Raw genomic sequence first — 22,372 nt, forward strand, 5'->3', positions numbered from 1 at the left:
TCTCATCAAGATGGCGACTAGCTCAATAATACATACATATACATCCTTCTTTCACGACTAAACGGCAAGAAGTCCCCTATTCTTTTCATAAGAGAAAACATAGATAGCAGAGAAGCTATTCCATGGAGTAAATGGACGCTCCAAGGAATAATTGGGCTTGAAACTACTTTGCATTGATAATCGGTAAGATAAGAAGAGATATTTCGAGATATGTACTGAGTTACATAATTTATAAAATTTCTGAAAATATCGTGGAGACCGCTGCAAGAGACATTACACCTGGACCAAACTGGATCCACAGTCAGGTGGTTAAACATCTCTCATCTGATTGCAAGTGATATCGCCTCATCACCTTCAACTGGATCTGGTGCGATGGCTTCTTTCCACTGCAATGGCGAGACAGGACAATCATTCTGGTGCTAAGACCCAGTAAAAATGCGCATGGTGTGGATAGCTATTGGCCCATCAGCCTCACCAGCGTTCCCTCTAAGCTGCTGGAACGTGTCAGTAATTGGGTTGGGTCGGGTCGGATCCTGGAGTCACGTGGCCTACTGGCTACATGTTAGGGCGGCTTCCGCCAGGGTTGCTCTACCACTGATAATCTTGCGTCCCTCGAGTCTGCCATCTGAGCAGCCTTTTCCAGATGCTGACATCTGGTTGCCGTATTTTTTGACTTTGTAAAGCATGTGACACGACCTGGCGACAGCATTTCCTTGCCAAATTGTATGAGTGTGGTATCCAGGGCCCACTCCCGATTTTTATCCAAAACTTCCTGTCGCTCTGTACTTTCCGTGTCAAAGTTGGGCGCCTTCCATTGTTCCCCCCATATTCAGAAGAATGACGTTCTGCAGAGTTCCGTATTGAGTGGATCTCTTTTAGTGCCATCAATGGCCTAGCAGCAGCTGTAGGGCCGTCGATCTCCCCCTTCTCTGTATGCAGATGACTTCTTTCATAATATTGCTCCTCCAGTACTGGTGTTTCTGAGCGCCGCCTACAGGGAGCCATTCACGTAGTGCAGTCATGGGCTCTAGCCGACGGTTTCCAGTTTTCAGATGCAAAGTTATATGTCATGCACTTCTGTCGACGTCGTACTGTTCATCCAGAACCTGAATTTTATCTTAATGACTATCCACTCACTGTAGTGGAGACATATCGATTCTTAGGACTGGTTTTTGACGTCCGATTGACTTCGCTACCTCATATTTGTCAGCTTAAGTGGGAGTGATGGCAGCACCTCAATGCACTCTGCTGCCTGAGCGACACCAAATGGAGTGCAGATCGCTTTACGCTGCTGCAGTTCTACAGAGTCCTTGTTCAATACCGCCTTTACTATGTGAGTCTGGTTTACGGTTCGGCGGCGCCCCCAGCGTTGCGTTTACTCGACCCAGTGCAAAACTGTGGCGTTCGCCTAGCGACAGGAGCTTTTAGAACGAGTCCAGTGACAAATGTCCTGGTGAAGGCCTGATTCCCTCCATTGCGGATCCGACGTGCACAACTGCTCGCCAGTTATGTTGCACACATTCGTAGTTCTCCTGAGCATCCGAATTACCGTCTCCTTTTCCCACCTGCGGCAGTTCATCTCCCACATCGGCGGCCCAGTTGACGGTTCAATACGACTGCGGTTCGCGTGCGATCCCTTCTCTCTGAACTGAAGTCCTTTCCCTTTACCACCTCAACTTGAGGTTCATTCACGTACGCCACGGCCGAAGCTTCGTCTGGATCTTTTGCGTGACCCTAAAGACTCCGTTAACCCCGCCGCTCTGTCACTTTTTCTCGGTTCTCGACGTGTTCCAGGGCTTTGAAGTTGTTTACACAGACGGCTCGATGGCTGATGGTAATCTTGATTTCGCGTATGTTCAGAGGCCATTTTGAACAGCATTAGTTGCCCAGCGGCTGAAGTGTGTTCACTCCAGAGCTTGTGGCCGTATCTCGTGCAGTTCAGTACATCCGTTCGTGTTGTGGTGAGTCGTTTCTTCTGTTCTGACTCCCCGATTAACTTAAAGGCTATCGACAAGTGCTACCCTCGCCATCCTATGGTAGCGATCATCCAGGAGTTAATCTCTGCCCTGGAACGGTCCTGTCGTTCAGTGGTGTTTGTGTGGACTCCAGGACACGTCGGAATCCCAGGCAACGAACTTGCTGACAGGCTGGCCAAACAGGCTACGCGGAAACCACTTGTGGAGATCGGCTTCTCTGAAACTGACTTGAGTTCTGTCTTATGCCGCAAAGTTTTTCGGCTTTGGGAGACAGTGGCATAACAGTATGCACAACAAACTGCATGCCATTAAGGAGACTGTGAATGTGTGGAAGTTTTCTTCCCCCTGGGCTTCTCGCAGGAATCAGTTGTCCTTTGTCGACTCCGCATTGGCCATATGTGGCTGACACATGGTTACCTCCTCCATCGCGAGGATCCACCTCGGTGTCGCTGTGGCTCACGTATGACAGTTGTCTATCTCTTGCTGGACTGCCCACTTTTAGCCGCTCTGCGGCGGCCTTTTAACTTTCCCAGCATTCTGCCTTCGGTGTTGGGCGACCACGCCTCAACAGCAACTTTATTTTTACGTTTTATTCGTGAGGGTGGGTTTTATAATTTGATCTGAGTCTTAGCGCATGTCCTTTGTCCCTGTGTGTTCTCCACCCTAGAGCTTTTAGGGTGGAGGTTTCAATGTGTTGCAGAGTGGCTGGCTTCTCGGTTTTTATTCTCATAGTCAGCCAGCCAAGGTAAGCTGCTTTCTTGTTTTTAATCTATTCTCACTGTTTCTTTCGTCTGTTTTTTCTTGTCCTGTTTTGTCCATTGTAGTGTTTGTTGTCCTGTCATTCTTCTGGTTCTTCCTTTTTCCTGTAATTGTGCCATAAGTCATCTTTTTCTTTCTTTTCGGTAATTGTTCTACTGGAACCAAGTGACCGAGGACCTGTTTGGTCCCTTCCTCCCCTTTTGAACCAACGACCGAACCAACTATTGCTTGGCCTGAAGTCGCTTACAAGAGATTGAGGATGCCATTGTTTTTCACACTGATGGTTCTAAACCTACGTCCTATATTGACCATTTCTTGCTTGACACATGGGCAATTCTTACTGCAGCAGTGATGACCATCTACCAGGCCTTCTGTTTTCATACTAGGTCCTCTCGACCTAGTTCTGTTAGATAAAGAGTCAATGAGTGGCCTTCAAGCTACTGTGTTTTTCCCACTACTTCTTGGTCTCCACGACCTCACTGATCTCACTGAAGCTGCTTGTTCGATCGACTTCATTTCAATTCCTGACCATTTAGGTATTCCAGGTAATGATGTGGCTGGATGGGGGCGGCCACCTATCCCCATTCTCCATGGACTTTCCGGTGAGGATTTGCAGCAGTACATAAAATTTTGCTCTGATGTGTGCTCTGATGTGTGCTGACCCTTGGGGCTACCCAACTGTCTAATAATCTTCATGCCGTCTAGGAGACTCCCGCCATGTGGGATTCTTCCCTCTGCCTCTCCCAGCGGGTGTCTACCAGCTTCCGCTGTCTCCGTATTGGCTATACTAGGTTGACCCATTTGTATTTTACGCCGCAATGAGCCGCCTGCCAAACACCCCTCCCCTCACCCTCTTTATTGTTGCAAGGTTTCGCTCACGGTGATCCATATTTAGTGGACTGCCTATGCCTTTCGGCACTTCACACTAATGTGCGCTCCCACCTTCCTTGTCTCGGATCTTAGCGGCCGATCCTCACGTGCTTACGTCTATCCTCTTTTTTTTCCACGAAAGTAGTTTGTACTTTCAGGCCTAAGTTCTTGAATTTTCCTTAGGGATTTGGATCCCTCAGTTATCGTATGTGTTTGTTATGGAGGTCCTGAACTTACCTCCACACCGATCAGGATCTCCCCGTCTTTCCCTACATTTTGTCTGGTCTGTTGTGCTGTTCTGTTTCCCCCTTTCACTGTCTTTTTCTTAGTCTGGTGTTGTCACCGTCATATTGTGATAATGCTACGGTACAGAGTGGGAGTCAGGACGGTTTAGTAACGGTGCTGTTGTCCCCTTGCACGTAGCTTTTCTGGGGCACCCCTGCTCTCCCAATTTCCACCTACCCCCTCTTGTTCTTTCCTCTTCCTGCTGCCCTGACGTCCCTTTTTCGCTCTATTTTTGCATGTTATCCATTCTCCTTGACTGGACTGTGCTGTGCTGTTTGTGTTGCTCTTCCGTTGATATCTGCCGTTCTAGATCGTGATACCGTCTTTCAGTCTGAGCTTTCTCACGTTTTCTGTATCCGACCCTCTCTTTAACGGCTAGGCTTCACTTGTATTTTGTGGATGGTGTTATAGCGCAGCGGTTGTATTAATACACGTTTTAATTTTGGCTGTTTGTACATTACTCCTAGGTTCCATTTGCTGTTACTATGTGGGTGGTTGTTTATCTGAATCATTGTGTACTTTGTTTTAAAATGTTAGGTAGAATTTGCTCCTTGCACAATTGTTTTCGTGTCTGATGAAAGTTACTGACACATTTGTGACAAGTTATTTACGAAATAATTAACTGTTCCGTGTTTAAGCTTGTGCTGTTACGTTGGTACCGTGTCGTAGATTCCTTGCGCAGATAGATTCAATTGCGTCTGTTGTATTACCTTTCTGAAATTTTGTCAAGCTTGAAATGAATTACTAAGTTATTTGTTATAGTGGTTTTAATTTTGATATTAATGGCGAAGCATCATTGGTGCTTCATGTCTCGTCTATTGAATGGGTTTTAAAGTGTTTCTCTTGTATCTTGTTTAAGTAGATTGTTCTGGTTGTTCTATAAATGTGCTACAAAGTGGTTTATTTAGTGGTGAACTAATTCTGCTGTTGGCAAGTGTAATAGGCATAAAATTTAAATTTGCAATATGTATGGGCAAATGTTAAAAGCTTGTTTAAATGAAAGAAAAATTATTTTATCAACGAGTAAAACTACTACTCCCAACCTAACTCTACCCCTTCCTCTAGCGACATAGACATACAAAAACACCGAGAAGCTCATTTTTCAAGTTCAACCCCAGATAGAGTGAAGTAGGGGGATGAAAATTTGTAGAGAGATTTCGTTACATTAAAAAAATTAAACCTGAATGTATGGAACTTCGTACTTCGTTAGAAATAAAGAAATGTTAGAGGATGAAAATTTCAATAGGAACATCCCAAGAACTCGATAACATTAAAAATCGTCTGACTCTACCTACCAGAATCTCTCTTTGGTCAGTAGTACTTTCGAAAAAGGTCATGATTCTATGCCCTTAATTAGCGTATATAGATTAGGTATTCGAGTTTCTGAACATAAAATTCTACTAAAGAAACACAAAATAAATCCTTGCAGACTATGTAGTCTATACGAACGAAGGAGTCAGCGCTGAGCTAAGAATTTATATTTGCAATGAAAACTGGAATTTTGTATTTGATACATAAGACGAGCATTTTTCACAAAACAGCGATTAGATATGTTATTCGACATATATTTGACGTATTTTATATTTAAATGTGGGTGTTCGAATGGAATGGAGAAAAACTTAAAAAAATGACCGAAACGAGACTCGAACCATCGATTACCAGTCTTGAGCACTACTGATTCTTTTCCATCTTTACGTATTTCAAACTTCATAGAACTGCTAGCCGAGCATCTCCTCAAAAATTTGTATAAGCCGGAAATGGTCTAAAACCCCCACGTGGCAGGCGAGAATTCTACCACACAGCCACATGCCCTGTCGAGAAAAATTAACATTGATATTCTACAGCAAACTGAGTCGGAAAACTTAAGTCGATTCTCTCGAATTTTGAGAACCGCAGCGAACTGTTTCGGAGGATCAATATTCGAGCTTTGAACGTTAGGTACCACAAATATAAAAAAAATTACAAAAATTTATTACGCTACCGGCTACTACTAAATTAGCAGTACAGCTACAATGTTACTCTTGCGAAAGGATTTAAATGTGACCGTTATCGTGCGTTTAGTGCCTAAAGATTTCTATTAAAAGGTAGCAATAACAGAATAAAGGGGTTCGAGCCAAGGTTCTATTAGTAATAAAATAAATTGTAATTACGTACAAGGAAACCGCCGCCAGCCTTACTAGGAAAAGTCGTACCAAGTACTAAGAGGATTCAAAAAGTTGACTATTGGGATTGACTTGTTGAAGAGATTTTTTAAATAAGCGCATTTCATCAGACAAGGTAACAGTAGTTTGGCATGCACAACACAGAAAGCATATTGTTTTTGGAAAAACTGGTTCTCAATAACGCTATTTGTATATTAAAGCGGAAAACTGATTGTGGGTGAATAATTACTAATGGTGGAGCAATATTTAGTGAAGAGGTTCTTTTATCAGCTTAATTTTTAGGAAATATTATCCTTGGAGTGCTTATCAGGTAATTACATTCTATAGTCCTATTTGTATTCTCAAGGAGCAATCACTTTACTGGACTAGTTAGCTCGAATGGAACATAGTGTATCTGAATCTAGTATATTTGAATAGTTGAAGCTATTTTCTTACTATAGTACACCCAAGTTACAAGAATGAAATTTGTACTTGAGCACTGTTGTTATAATATGAAATTTAAGTCTGGCTCAACTATTAGCATGGGGCCCCAGAAACGAGTTATCATTACTCTGATATAGGCTGAACATTTTAGTCACAACACAATACTAGAAAATTCTGATCTTTATAACGCATGAAGTAGCAAACACGTTCTTCAGTAAGAAGAATCTTTAAACTGAGTATTTTAAATGTTGTCTTAATAACTGTGCGTGAATGAAATTTCAACTATCCTTTTATGAAAATTACATACTATTTCACGGCTTATGCTCACTACATTGTGTACTTCACAAGTTTATTAACTTTTGTTACGGAAGGTAACTGCTATTCAGTTCAGTAAAACAGGATACTCCGAATTGGGATAGGCCATTATCTAGGTAAATGACTAAGGATAAAATACGGTGACTCACCACGAAGTTAACAGAACACAAACTTTTTATTGAAAACGACACCATATAACTTTTCCATGCAACCATACAGTACGCAACTGGTAACAATTGAAGATGGTGGCAGTGTCGATCTACTGTGTTGTTCAAGAAAGGCGGCAAGAGTATCCATGGCTTCTGTTGTGTAACAAGAACTGAAACTTACGTTCTTAGCGTCTGATTTTCGTAGTACAGAGGTAACAAAAGTAAGAGGAACTGTCGAAAAGTTTCTAGCCCGAGATACCGTAATGTCTCTCACAACCACCACCACCTACTTTTATGGTGGTGACCTCTGTATGTAAGTCAAATTTAGCGACTCCAGTTTTCGCTAGTTTTACCGCTAGGGTGCGTTGTATACCGTAGTGTAAGCAAAATGGCGAATATCGAGAGAATCAAGAACCGTGTTGTGGTTGAATATCTTAATTTGAAGGGAATGACCCCCAAGGAAATTGCTGAGGACAAGCGGAATACACATAAGGACACTGCTCCGTCTTACGCAACAGTGAAAAACTGGGTGTCAGACTTCAAACGTGGAAGAAGCGCTAAGGAGCGGAAGGCCTGTCACCGTTGCCACTGATGCAGTGACTCCAATTCACGATACGATTTTTCAGGATCTTCGAACAACGTTGCAGCGCATTGAAGCCACATTTGGAATCTACCATCGGCGTGGTCATGACATTGTTGCAGATATTTTGGCAATGCGGAATGTTCCATCTTGGTGGGTCCCGAGAGACATGAATGTAAATCAGAAATGGGAGTGTGTGCAGTGTTTTGAAGAAATCATCCGCCAATTTGAAGCAATGAAGGTGGTTTTCTTGCAAGGTATGTGTGAATGGACGAAACGTGGGTTCACCACTTTAATCCTGAGACAAAACAAGTCACAACGATGGAAACATGCTTCATCCCCCACCCTAAAAAATTCCGGGTGCAAAAATCAGCCGGTAAGGTGAAATGCAGAAGGGTTTTAATTATGGAGGATTACTTGCAAAAGGGCGTAATTATCAATGCATCTTACTATTGTACCCTCATGCACCGTTTGAGAGAGAGAAAAAGGCATCGAAAATTGGCACGTGGAGATCTTTTGCATCAGGACAACGCACTGGCGAACAAAGCCCTCGCAACACTGAAAACTTTGCGTGACTAGCGGATTCAAATTCTGCCAGACTGCGGATTCGAATCCGCTGTATTCTCCAGATTTGGCTCCAAATACTTTTCTTTTCCTAAATCTGAAAAAACTCAAAAGACGACGCTATGACAATGATGCAGTGACTGATGCAGTGACTGATGCTGTTAAACCTTGGGTGGATTCTAAATCGAAGACTTCATTTGAATGGTTTCCAGAAGTTATCTGATCGTGCCCGCAAGTGTACTAGTGTACACGGTTATTTATTGAAAAATAAAGTGGTGGTATGAAATTTATCATTCTTTGTTAGGCTAGAAATTTTTCGACCCCTTCGTATACAGTGAGTAGGAAGGCAAATTACTTCAGCATCCAAGGCTGTATCATATAATCTGCAGTTCTCACCTCTTTCCCACTCCACAACATGCGCACATTTTGCCTGCTAGTCACCGACTGACTTGTCACAAAGGAACAATGCAGCTCGACCACCAATTCCGCCTTTTCTATTCCCGCTAAGGTAGTTTAGTTGCAGCGGGACTTGCCTTCATGTTTTCATGATTAAAAACCTACGCTCCATATGCTTGAAGCGTTATCAGAAATAGTTTTAAAATTTTCGTTCTTTTACAGAACGTTACCTTTCTAAATTTACATCCATAGATTCATTATTCACCTAAATTATCATAAATAATGAATAAAATGTTACATGAAACAGCATGATTATACAGAAGTCACATAAAGTAAAACCAAAGAATTAATATGAGATCATTATAGGTAATGTCGATAGTGCTACAAATTCTATTGCCATGTAAATACCTTCGATATAGAAACAAATTGATTTAATTTTACAGCTCAATAAATTACGTAGTTATGTAATTTCTTAATTGCCAGGTAGCAAAACGCTCTTTTAATCTTAGTGCTTCTTTCAAGTATTAATGTTACTTAAATATAAAAGTATGGAACCAACACGAATGATAAGTAAAGCTAAAGGAGAGCAAATACAGCTTCATTCAACGGAAAACGATAAAATGTTCGTTTGTACCATACAAACTCGATTTATTTCTCATTTCTTTTTGTAAATAAAATGTGGTCGCAGTACTAATGCAGAGCAGATGTTACAACAGAACCGAAAATGCGGTCGTTCAAAACCGCATATCGACAGGCTCAAATACCACGCGCCAATGTTCGTTTCGCGGTCGTAACACGGTTGGAATGTCGACTGTCGCTGCTAGTCACTACAAAACTTTATATTCTAGCAGCAGATCTTGAAGTTAAGTGGTCAAGAGATGGTAGGGAGGCTGGGGAGAGGGGAGGGGATGTGGTATGCACTATGACATAAACGTGCGCGGGCAAAGTATATTTGTCATGAAAATAAATACATTACTTCTTACTTGTATTAAGGCTCAAACTTATTAACTTTCACAAGTGACAGCTTGCGTGGTTCTCATTCCAAGTAAACATATTTCTCAATGGGACGTTACTCTATTTTTCCCTCTGACTGGTGTTTGCTTAAAATAATACGCTCCAGCAAATGAACTAGAACCTCTCAGGGTGCAGGGAGTACAACCAGTTTTTAGTTGCTTTCCTCGATGGCAACGTGTGTAGCGGAACTCGAGCTGTGTAGTAATCGCTAGCCACCTGTGATAAATAAAAAAATGCCCTTGTGAGGTTGTGGAGCTGGACAGGTCAGCGGCGTTTGTGGGGCAGTCACCATTCCACAGTGAAAGCATGTAATTCACCTGATCAACTTCAATTTTTGATTTGACCCATTCCTGTAGTGGGCAGTTTCTGTTTACCCGTCTCATAGAACTTACAAGGGAATCTCTCCATCGCACCCCCTTCAGATTGTTATAAGTTGGCACAGTGGATAGTCCTTGAAAAACTGAACACAGATCGATCGAGAAAACAGGAAGAAGTTGTGTGGAACTATGAAAAAATAAGCAAAATATACAAACTGAGTAGTTCGAGCAAGATAGGCAACATCAGGGATAGTCTGAGCTCAGGAGCGCCGTGGTCCCGTGGTTAGCGTGAGCAGCTGCGGAACGAGAGGTCCTTGGTTCAAGTCTTCCCTCGAGTGAAAAGTTTAGTTCTTCAGTTTGTGACAAACTCTTTTGTTTTCATCACTTTTTGGGAGTGATTAACACAACCACAAGAAAACCTAAATCGAGCAAGGTAGAAGAATCTTTTTACCCATTCGCCGAGTGTAAAAGTTAGGTGGGACAACATATTCCTGTCATGTTATAACACTCCACTCTGCTACTGCTCTACCCTAACCTCAAAACTGGAGGCAGTTTGCAAAACAGAATTATTTTGTTATAGCAGTTATGGTATAAAGCAACAGAGCAGTGTTACCCTCTGAGAGGAATTTTGTTATGTTGACCGTGTCGTTCCTAACGGAGGTGGCTTATCGGAAATGAAAGTCAAAATTACGTAAAAATTGGAATAGTAACAAACAAAATTTTGCCTAGCTATATTGTATACAGAATAAGGGAAACGGTCGCCAGCCTAATTAGGCAAGAGAAAGAATAACGTTCTCGTTTATGAAAGTAGGTATAAGTAACTATAACGGACAAACACAACCTAGACTAGGTCACACGCGAGTGCAATGAACTCTGACACACATATGCTTTAAGATTGAAGCTAACAACTGGGGCAGCACAAAAACTATTTGCAAAATTATAACACGTACAGAAAAACACTATCACTTTCAAGGCTTACACAAACTGAGTGGTCTTTACACTGTTAATATGCACACAAAAGAGACAAACACTTAGTAATCATGAACATATAATTTCCTACTATGCAGTTTTCCACTTTTACTACCATGAGACACAATGTTAACAAAATTGCAAGAAACTGACTCACCTTTTAGAATTTACTACAGATATCAAGGTGATCATTAGCTAAGCAAAACTTTAGAAGCCTCAGTCTTAAGAACTTTTAATTTTGCAGTTGGCGACAGCACTTTAATAAGCAGTTTTAATAGGAAAATTATTTTCGGCAAACAACATTTACTTTAACTCATTCTATTGCCACATTAACTTTAAATTTCCTTTTACTAAGTTCAAGAGGTTTTAATTAGCATAACATTGGTCATAAAGGTTCTTTCAGTAGGGACACTCGGTGATTACTTTAGTTCAAACGGAAAGGAACCTGAAAGGTGTTATGATGAGGAGAAAAATCAAGGTTGGTACATAAATTCAGATATAAATTACCTTATATTTGCGCACAATAACACCTCCATTAAGCTGATCCTTCACTGTACATCATTATAGTATTACAGTGATTGCGCAACGTGGTGGCAACTGCATGTTGGTAGGTGGAACCGCAGACTGAATTGCTGGACTCTGTCATTTCTTGGTGGCGATGATAGATACAAACTCCAGAATAGTTCCAGCTATTTATCCATCCACCCGAGGCCTTGGAAAGAAGCAGGAAAAGACTCTCTCGGAATCAGCACAATATGCACACTTTGCATAGCAGTGCACAGTTTGGTAGCTCATCCCCGACCGGTGGCTCGCCCCGACTACTATCAGTTCCACCTTTTCCACCTAGGCTAACCACAATTTGCGCGCGCTACACAGTTCCGTTCCCGAGGGGAACCACTGCACCTTTTACATACAGAATAACTAAGAGCCCTAAGTGAAGGTCAGCAGTTTACATAAGAGCAAACAAATACATTAAATAAAACAGAACATTTTCAGATATTGACATTCTACAAAAAATTATTCACACAAAATTACAATTATATACAGTAAGTTTTGTTCCCTCCAAATGGGACAAAGAATTTTAAATTACAGATACACTACTTTGCATAGAATCAAATCACGACATCAAAGGTTTGACAAAGAAAAGAGTACACAATTTTGTTATCGATTCAAACACATTTACAGACGATCAACAATGTAACATTAAATAAAGCAAAAAAAAAATAAATCAGCACGGCATTAGAGCTATGGTGTTACAATGTGACGCACATGCCGTCACCAGTGTCGTATAGAACGTATCAGACGTGCTTTCCTGTGGAGGAATCGGTTGACATATGACCTTGCGATCAAATGTTTTCGATTCCCATTGGAGAGGCATGTCCTTTCGTCTACTAATCGCACGGTCGCACGCTTATGAGGTGCGGTCGCAAAGCACAGACACTAAACTTACTACAGTGAACAGAGACGTCAATGAACGAACGGACAGATCATAACTTTGCGGAAATAAAGTAAAATTTTCACTGGAGGGAAGATTTGAACCAAGGATCACTCGTATCGCAGCTGCTCACGCTAACCACGGAACCACGGCGCTCCTACGCTCACACTATACTTGATGTTGCCCATCTTGCACATGGACTACTCAGTTTGTAGATTTTGCTTATTTTTTCATAGTTCCACACAACTTCTTCCCGTTTTCTCGATTGGCCTGTGTTCAGTTTTTCAAGGCCTATCCACTGTGCCAACTTATAACTAAATCTGAAGGGGGTGCGATGGGGAGGTTCCTTTGTTAGTAATTTCTGTCCACTTTTTTATATCCAGGTAAGGTGAACCCTGACAGTCCTGGCACCGACACTGCTAGCATAAATTACATCTTACCTGTCACATCCTTAGCAAGACAAATTTAAATGAGCTTACGTTCATTACAGAACCATTTTGTTACAACACTATGATGGTTAGAATCTATAACCGATTGTATTGTCACTATCATTTAAAAATCATTTTCAACAATATTGGCAATAAAATTATTTCGATAGTTTAATTTTCTATAAAATATTCGATCATTTTTTACTAAGAAATAAGAGAACTGAATAAGCCCCTCTTCTCAGACCCTCACTGCTAGAAGGTTGAATTTATCTTCTATCTCAAATTATGTTCCGAAATAATAACGCAATCTAAATTAGTTGCGTCTTTGGGAGTAGTGCGCATAACCATGCACCCATGCGGTCACTTAGTTGCAAACAGGGTTAATTTCAGCCAGAACGTACCGGAACGGCGTTTCAGTACCTCCAGGGGAATGTTCTTTGAACTCACTGGAACAAGTCGGCAGCGGAGATTTGAAATAATACATGTGTATTAAAGGGCAGCGTAACTATAAGTTTGCCAATGTTCCGGCACCAGTGAAAGCGATGATGAGTGACCACCGCGATGCAGTGGATGTTAGGAGATATGTGGGCCTGATATCTTTTGCGTGAAAAGGAAAGTTAATTTACCTCAAAATGTCGGCTTATGCCATACGAAAAGAAGTAATGAACAAATCGCAATATAATTACGTGTCATCTTATCGACAGTGTGTTGTATTCTGTCTTCGACAACATTTTACTGGTGCATTTAAAATATCCAAACCGACAGAAAAAGTGATGTTGCAATCACAAAACTATATTTGAAATATCTTAAGACATTACAGCTGCACATTACATTAACTTTATGGTACTGGATGCAGAGTGTAGTAATGTATGGATGAAAGGTTTTTCGAGGAATACACTAGAAAATCTAAACGAATCGATTTTGATAAATGCATTGACTGCAGCAGAGAAATTCAGTGAGATACATAATACATTCATTTAACCATAAATATAGGACTCTCTACTGGAGTATTTTTCGTTGATTTGATATGTTAGAGTTCTTCTGCGAACTTGAAGTCTAAAGAACGTTGTTGTCATGGATTGGAATATCTCGCAGTGTCCTGTCTGGAGGGTTCCTACGGTTGAAGGCCAGCGGTAATGGTATCTGCTCTGGTAATCCGGAGTAAAAAAAGGTTGCTATTAAAGGCGAAGCTGCTTGTCCGTTCCATTTTGGGTTGTCATACGAGAGATATTCGAAAAGTAAGGTCCTATTGGTCATGAAATGGGAACGACTGTGAAAATCAAATATCCTTTACTAGCAACGGTTAACTACACCTTTGAGCTGCTTCTACACATATTCGCTGCTCAGACTTACACATATGTTCTAGCGTTGCACCAGCTTTCCGATACCCTCGTCATAGAAGGTAGCCGCCTGTTCTTTCAGCCAATTGTCTGTGCTGGTTTACAGTTCGCTGTTAGTGCCAAAATATTTTCATAGGCAGCGTTTCATGCGAGCAGAGATTAAACTGCAGGGGAGTCAATTACGGGATGTATTTTGGGGATCAAACACTTCCCATGGAAAATGCTATAGCGTCTTCGTTGCCTCTGAAGAGCGCGGCTGAGAATTGTCACGAAGAAGGAAACAAATGACGATTATGTTATGTGGGCTGCATGGCATCAGGCGGAATTTCTCACCAGATACTCGTACTTGGCGAGAGACACTTTTCTAGGCATCTTTACGTGCGCACTGTGTTCCCAGAAATTGAAAGGTGACGTGACGTGACGTGATCGACGACCATATTAGAAACACTGCCCAACCACTTGCGCAAAGCTTTATCGAATTTTCACTGTGGTTCTCATTTCACGTCCGATCGGACGTTACTTTCCGAATAGCCCTTGGACATATGCAAGAACGATGATACCTGTGTTGTGGCGATAATGGCTATGGACTCAATGTCTTAAGATTGTCTGTGCGTTTTCGCTTAAAATCCACTGTATGCAGGCATTACATTGGGTTGGTGCACAACTTCGTAGCGTTTTGCCTCAAGTTGAATAAACACAACAGATACACATAGCAGACTTTAGTCATCGATATATTCTTCATTATTAAGTCTGCCAACACTAGGGTACTTCTCAATTTCACGAATGTAGAAATCACATGGTTTTAAGGCCAAGAATTCGTCGCACCGTGATTGTAGTACATTTTCATCTTGAAAGGAAGTTCCTTGAAGGCTGTAAGGATAGAGTGAAAAAGGTGAAAATCTGAGGGCGCAAGATAAGGTGAATAAGGTAGGTGACTTCCCTACCCAACTCCATTATGTTTTCTCAGTGCAGCACAATGCAGGCGAGAGCTATCGTGGAGTAGTATCCCTATTCAGTCTTCCGGGTCGTCGTTCTTGGTCTGAGTCTGCCGTCGCGTTTCCAACAGATGCATAACAAATTTTGTGGATGTGTTTAGATCTGTATAGGGGGACTGTGTAAGGTTCATAGTCGGTAATAGTGAAGAGTTACATGATATATGGATGGAATTGACCTTTTTAATGAGTACAAAATATGGATTGAGAGTAAATCGAAGTAAGACGGAAGTAATGAGAAGTAGCAGAAAAGAGAAAGTGAGAAACTTAACATCAGGATCGATGGTCTCGAAGTAGATGTAGTTCAGGAGTCCTACTATCTATGCAGAAAAATAACCAGTGACCGACTGAGCAAGGACGACATGAAAAGCAGACTAGCACTGGCATAAGGGGCATTCCTGCCCAAAATAAATCTACTACTATCAAACATAGGCCTTAATTTTTGAGGAAGAAATTTCTGAGAATATACGTTTGTGGCACAGCATTGTTTGGTAGTGAAAAATGGACTGTGGGAAAACTGGAACAGAAGAGAATAGTAGCAATTGAGTTGTGGTGATACAGACGAATTTTGGAAATTAGGTGGACTGATAAGGTAAAGAATGAGGTGGTGTGGCACAGAATATGAGCAGAAAGGAATATGTGGAAAATACTGACAAGGAGAAGGGACAGGAATATAGGACTTACGTTAAGAAGAAATGAGTGAATGATATCTGTGGTTCTAGAGGGAGCTGTAGAGGGCAAAAACAGAGGAAGATGGTGATTGGAATACATGCAGGAAATAATTGAGGACGTAGGTTGCAAGTGCTACTCTGAGATGAAGAGGTTGGCACAGGAGAGAAATTCGTGGCAGGTCGCATCAAATCAGTCAGAAGGCCGATGACAAACCCCCTCCATCCCCCCCCATCCCCCCCCATCCCCCCCCATCCCCCCCCATCCCCCCCCATCCCCCCCCATCCCCCCCATCCCCCCCAATCCCCCCCAATCCCCCCCCATCCCCCCCCATCCCCCCCATCCCCCCCAATCCCCCCCAATCCCCCCCAATCCCCCCCATCCCCCCCCATCCCCCCTCCATCCCCCCCCATCCCCCCATCCCCCCCCCCATCCCCCCCCCATCCCCCCCCATCCCCCCCCATCCCCCCCCTCCAGAGAAATGGTAAGCGTGGTTTTGTTATGGGTGGCCAAAGAAAACATTTCAGACACTCCCATGCTCAGTATCGACACGAAAAGAGCGCAGGACGTGGCTGCATGGCGTCAACGAAAACACACCTTAACGTGTGGCGTTGATTCCTAGAAAACTGTAGTTCACGGTGCAGTGAGAGAGACGAAGCTCTTGGTGACCCCTGTGACATTGCTGACACCCACTGGATAATGCAACCCTTGTATAAAGTCGTCAGGCGCATGCAACCCCATTGAAAGTGTGTAGAGCGTCCGCAATTTTTGCTCTGGGACACACGTAAGAACCACTAGATACCGTTGAAAATCATTCGAAGAAAAATGTAAACGTGATCCGAAGTAAAAAAAATGTTTAAGCTTCTCCAGTCCCTATGCTTCGCCCCCCCCCCCCCCCCCCCCCGATAAAGGTTGGGCGGGGATGCCACACTGACTCATTAAAAAGGTTTTCTCTATCCCTCTAAGACCCCAAGTTAGGCCCATCTGCAGACTCGAGCTAAGCACTGTAAAAATGTACATGCATAAAGACTGCCAGTCATTTATTACTACTCGCCGAAGTGACAGGCATCCGCTTCAGCACTCCTGAGCTAAGTGATGGTATGTCGTCTAGCGCCTACTCCCTGCAAGAAGATGTAACGTTACGTGGGTGTGGGTGAGCTAGTTGGCCACGTGGAATTGGTACAGGTGTAGCGGATTTTGTTTGTGAACGGCGAGTTAGTTGTAGGGGTATGAAAGCAGACATGTGCGGCAGACCCAGTAAATACATTGAGCTATTTTTGAACAGATACTTGCATATTACAAGCACCTCAGGTACGAGTAACCATGGGAAAAGACGCAACTGCTTTGCACGTACAGGATGCTGTTCAGAAGAGCAGCTACTCTGTAGCCGACGTTAGGTACCGTCGGAGAGGAACGGTTTCAGTGACATCTTTGACACTCCCAAGGCCTTTTCGTCTCGATACCAAGCGACGGTATGTCCGAAATGTTTTCTTTGGCGACTCATAAGCACGTGATTTCGGCGATGGTAGTCGCGGTTCTGACACCCAGAGCAGAGGCGTCAAAAGAAGGGTGAAATGTGGGTGCGACGACCTTCACATCGTGTAGCTTGTCCACGATGGTGTTAGGAAGAATTGTGGTGAAATTTGTTGCCAATGTGATGCCATTAACCCACCTTGCACGTCACATGAACTTCAGAGTTCTGGCCTGTTTTCCCCGCATGTGTCCCTATCTAGGCTCTTAAAGCGTCGCAGAGCCCGAGGGTTACATCGCAGGACGCCACGCTTTTGCAGCATTACACACGAATGCTCTAGGCAAACTTCTGCTTCGCTATGGGAGACAATTGTAAGGATTCGAAAAATTGTTGCGCAGTGTAATTAGAGAGAGACTGCTGTTTGTGGAACTTCAAATTTAGTATTATATTTCGATCTTAAATCCTATTACTAATTTGTCGTGTCAGTATTGTGTAATTTCCAGCAAAAAGGAAGTCCTTCCGTCACCGTGACGTCGGAGAAGATAAAATCGTAGTGAGATTAAAAACATATGTAATGAAGTAACCGAAAAGGTTACAGACTTTTCACACATTAATTTTTAGTGCAAATTCATGGCTACCATGGATGACGTAAAACACTCTCAAGAGACCGAATATGGGCGTTAGGAGGTTAGTATAGAGTGAAATATAAACTCCAATTCAGTTATATCGGGGAACATACAGGCTGATGTTCATAGCTCGCAAACAAACTTGCGTATCTGTCAGCTCGTAGGTACATCTAGACTGGAAGATAAGGTGACATTACGGCTGACAGAGTTGTCACCGAACTAACCCAGTCCAGTTTATAAGACGTTTTCCTCTAAATCGTCTGTTGTAAGTAGGACAAAAATAAATACTATTAGTCCACCAACATTAATAAAATTTGAACTGTGTATCTAAAAGGAATCAATTATAATGAAACAACCAGCTTAAAATTAATCGGGTTAATGTGGACCAGAGACTGTACGGATAACAGAAAAACTCAGATATGTCAAAATATGCGAGGGCTATCCACAAAGTACATTACGTTTTGGAATTAAAAATAAGTATTGGAAATTTTTTTATTATATACAGATGAAAGCCACACTTAAATACTACTTTTCTACATAGTTGCCATTTAAATTAAGGCACTTATCGTAGCGATGGACGAGCTTGGAAATTCCTTCGTCGTAAAATTCGGCCGCCTGCGCTTTCAACCACGTGGTTACCTCTACTTGAAGCTGTGCGTCGTCATAAAAACTCTGCATAGCCAACCACTTCTTCATTGCTGGAATAAGTGGAAGTCGCTCGGTGCCAGGTCGGGACTGTACGGGGGATGAGGAAACAACTCCCACCTAAAAGATTCGAGAACTTCACGAGCGGCATTTGCCGTGTGGGCCCGGGCGTTGTGAATCAGCAAGATCTTTGAGCCCAACTTTCCCCTGCGCTTGTTTTGTATTGCTCTTCTGAGGTTGTGCAGAGTTTGGCAATACCTTTGAGAGTTTATTGTAGTGCCTCTTTCCAGGAAATCCGTAAAACCACACCTTTTCTGTCCCAAAAGAGGTAACCACGTGGTTGAAGGCGCAGGCGGCCGAATTTTACGACGAAGGAATTTCCAAGCTCGTCCATCGCTACGATAAGTGCCTTAATTCAAATGGCAACTATGTAGAAAAGTGGTATTTAAGTGTGGCTTTCATCTGTATATAACAAAAAATTTTCCAATACTTTATTTATTTTTAATTCCAAAACGTAATGTACTTTGTGGATAGCTCTCGTACATATTGTTCCCGAAAACTATTGTAGTAGCAAAACAAACTCAATGTAACACCTGAAAGCCTACCCATTACTTACGCAACCCTGTGAATGTTATGTTCAATATCTTGATAAACTGAGTGCCAGATCCTAAGCCTTGCTTTTTTTAAATCTCCATCCTAGTTAAGTTTTCTGATATATTTACTAGGGCCATTCGGAAAGTAGCAATCGGTCACGAAATGGAAACCAATGAAAAAGAAAAATCTTATTTAAAATGATTAGCTACACTTTCCAGCTACGTATCTGCTTAGTCACCGCTCCGACTTAAACATCTGTTGTAGCGTTGTACCAACTTTCCAAAACCCGCCTCATAGAAGGCACCTCCCGTGCTTTCCGACAATTGTCTATGCTGGACTTCAGCCCGCTGTCTGTGCCAAAATTTCTTCATAACCAGATGAAAATCACGGAGAGCCACGTTCAGGCTGTGTGGGTAATCACTTCGCATCGAAAACGCTGCAGGAGCGTTCTCATTGATCCTGCAGTGTGGGGCTGAGAACTGACGCGAAGAAACAAACAAATGACAGTTATGTGGGGTACCATGAAATCAGGTGAAATCTCACGCAGGCGCCCGTACTTGGCGTGAGACACTATTTTCTAAGCGTCTTAACGCTCTCACTGTGCATGGGTATACTAGAGACGCCGGCCAACACATCTGTGCAAGACTTTATCGGATTTTTCACTGTGGTTTCCATTTCGTGACCGATCATTCCTTACCATCCGAATAGCCCTCCTATTTCAATGGACTCTGTAATTATGATGGCATAGCGGGCACCACTGAAAGAATTTGTATTTCACTGAATTTAGTGCAAGCTCTGAAAAATTAGATCAACTAAATATTCAGGGGGTTTCGGTGATAGAACTCAGCTAGAATCAATAGTGGGAGACTAGTATAGTTCAACCTGGTTGGAGCCCAGGAGCAAGTGTACTTAAAACCAAAACAAGCACTGCTAGAAGATTGCAGGGTCGTACTGTGGATAAAATAAAAAAGAGGTAGACAGAACATCCAGAACACCACCACTTATCAATCACATCAGCGAAACATAAGATACCACATTGTCCGCATACCTCACTGACCAGAGGCGTGGAACATACGCGATGCGGGCGTGCCTGCAACAATAAAATATGGGCCCTCCAAAATGAAATGTTTCCTGTCAGTAGCTGCCATAACTTTAATTACAGCAGAAAGAACTAGAAATTTAATGCACTGTGTTCTATAACCCCACATAACACAAACAACGGGATTATTCGTTCGTTGTTTTCAAAGTATTAAATAAAATTATTAATACTAGTAAATCTTATTTAAAATTAACACATCACAGAGACTAAAACTCAATATCAATGAGCACAGGCCCGTACTTCTACCTGTCGTTTGTTCTTCTTGTAGTTATAAAACCTCACTATAGTCACCTTGATCTCTAGTGAAACTGGACCACGTGACATGCTTTCTGTGATATGAATTGATTGTTTAACTGATATCAATGGATTTAACTCTTTCAATTTACATACTTAGGAGGATGAGTTCAAAAAGTCTATTCCGGACATAGAATTCCATAGTAGTTGTTTACAAGTATGAGCTTCGAAAAAGTGTGTTCAGCTGAAGATACAATAACAGGAACAGCTAAAAACAGGTAAGATGCTGTGCATAAATCTGCAATGCTAGAAGCTATGATGGAATCCTTTGTTGCTAATAGTTTCAAACCTACAGTGTTTGATGAGGCTATTTTTCATATATTTTTCTGAAACCGATTACCTGGCCAGGCAATTTGCTGGATAAATTCTCATATCCATGTTGAAGTACATCTGCTGCATTCTTAATCTTTTCGTCAGCAGCAGAAATTGCAAATTTTGGGAAAATACTGATAGAAAAAACATCTTTACATAAAAAATAATTATAGGGAGTAGTGGATAAGGAGTGTGCTGGGGCTCTTAGATATCAAATTGATATGCTAAATAATTAAATTGGGACAGCTGTTTGATTTATGACATTAACCTATTGTTCTGCTACGTAGTTTGGCCCCTGTGTGTTGATTATGACTCTTCTGGGAATAATCTATTCTTCTGAAAAATCTCCACCCTTCCCCCTCCTCCCCTAGCCCTCGGCGGAAAAGGAAACTTTTTTTGGTCACCACCTGCTCAGTTCAGTTCTGAACCACTTCTCCTTTTCCTGCGAAATCCCCCAGCCCTCCCCTCCATTCCCCCCACTTCCCCTACCCTTCCACACTTATGAGTTGCTGGGCAGACGGAGAGGAAGGGTCTCATGACACGAAATTCAAACAAGTCTCAATTACATTGCAAAGGACATAATATATTTATTTATAGACTTCATTTGCATAATCTTTAATCAGTCTACAGGTACAGGTCTCCTCCCCACGCCCACTCGAACGAGAGAGATTGGAGAGGCAGGTGCTGCCTCTATTCCAGGCGGAGAATGTGTTCAGGTGACGAGATGGTGTTGGACAGAGGAGTTTAATGTGTGTGTGTGTGTGTGTGTGTGTGTGTGTGTGTGTGTGTGTGTGTGTGTGTGTGTGTTAGCTGTAAGGACATAGCTTAGGGATGCCTCGATGGCCTACACAAGGAATGGAAGGTGGATAATGGACGAGTGTAGGGGGAATACTTTCAGGAAGTAGAGATGTCGCAGTGGGATGGTTTGAGGATGCATTTCATTTCCAAATTTACAGAGACTGTGTTGGAGCTGCTCTTTTTTGTTTTGAAAAGGTTGGTGAATCCATAATGCAGGAGATAACTTCGTCCTATTCCACTAGCCTAGACTGAACTAACCAGAGGTGCACGCCTTGGTGAAAGAGGTTCGAGGTTGGTGGAAAACTCTCCAACTACTGCTGCTAGAATTTCATTTTGGCAGGGGAACTGAACTGATGCTTACTCTACAGCCTTGCGGCTTGAAACTCACAGACTGCATAAAATTAGTGGGAAGATAGAAAAACTTTTTTTGTGAAAAGACAATTGTCTACACTTAGAAAAACGATCAAAAATCGATAACTGAAACGAAAACTATAATTTCGCCTACACATAAAACTCACCACATATTGTGGAAAACGTCGAACTACACACAGAAAAAATCTGAAAAGCTGCGACGAAAAACACCTGTTCCAATAACACACTGTTTGCTACAGACATACAAAAACATCTGGACAGGTATAAAAACAAACACCGGAAAACATTAATGAAATGGTCGCACAACAAAAAAGTGTATTACGAGAAAATCAATGAAAATTTTCCTAATTACAATGCTATAAAAACAATGGTGAAACAAAACCATAAACTGGTCTACACATAAAAAACAGCATGTCGTGAAAAACCCATCAGAAAACGGTTAAATTACTTTAAGATCCCTCTAATGCGGTACACGCAACTGGTTAGTTCACTGTTCTGCCACCCAGAGAACGCCATGA

The sequence above is a fragment of the Schistocerca piceifrons genome, chromosome 1, assembly GCF_021461385.2.
Source record: "Schistocerca piceifrons isolate TAMUIC-IGC-003096 chromosome 1, iqSchPice1.1, whole genome shotgun sequence".
Classification (NCBI taxonomy): Eukaryota; Metazoa; Arthropoda; class Insecta; order Orthoptera; family Acrididae; genus Schistocerca; species Schistocerca piceifrons.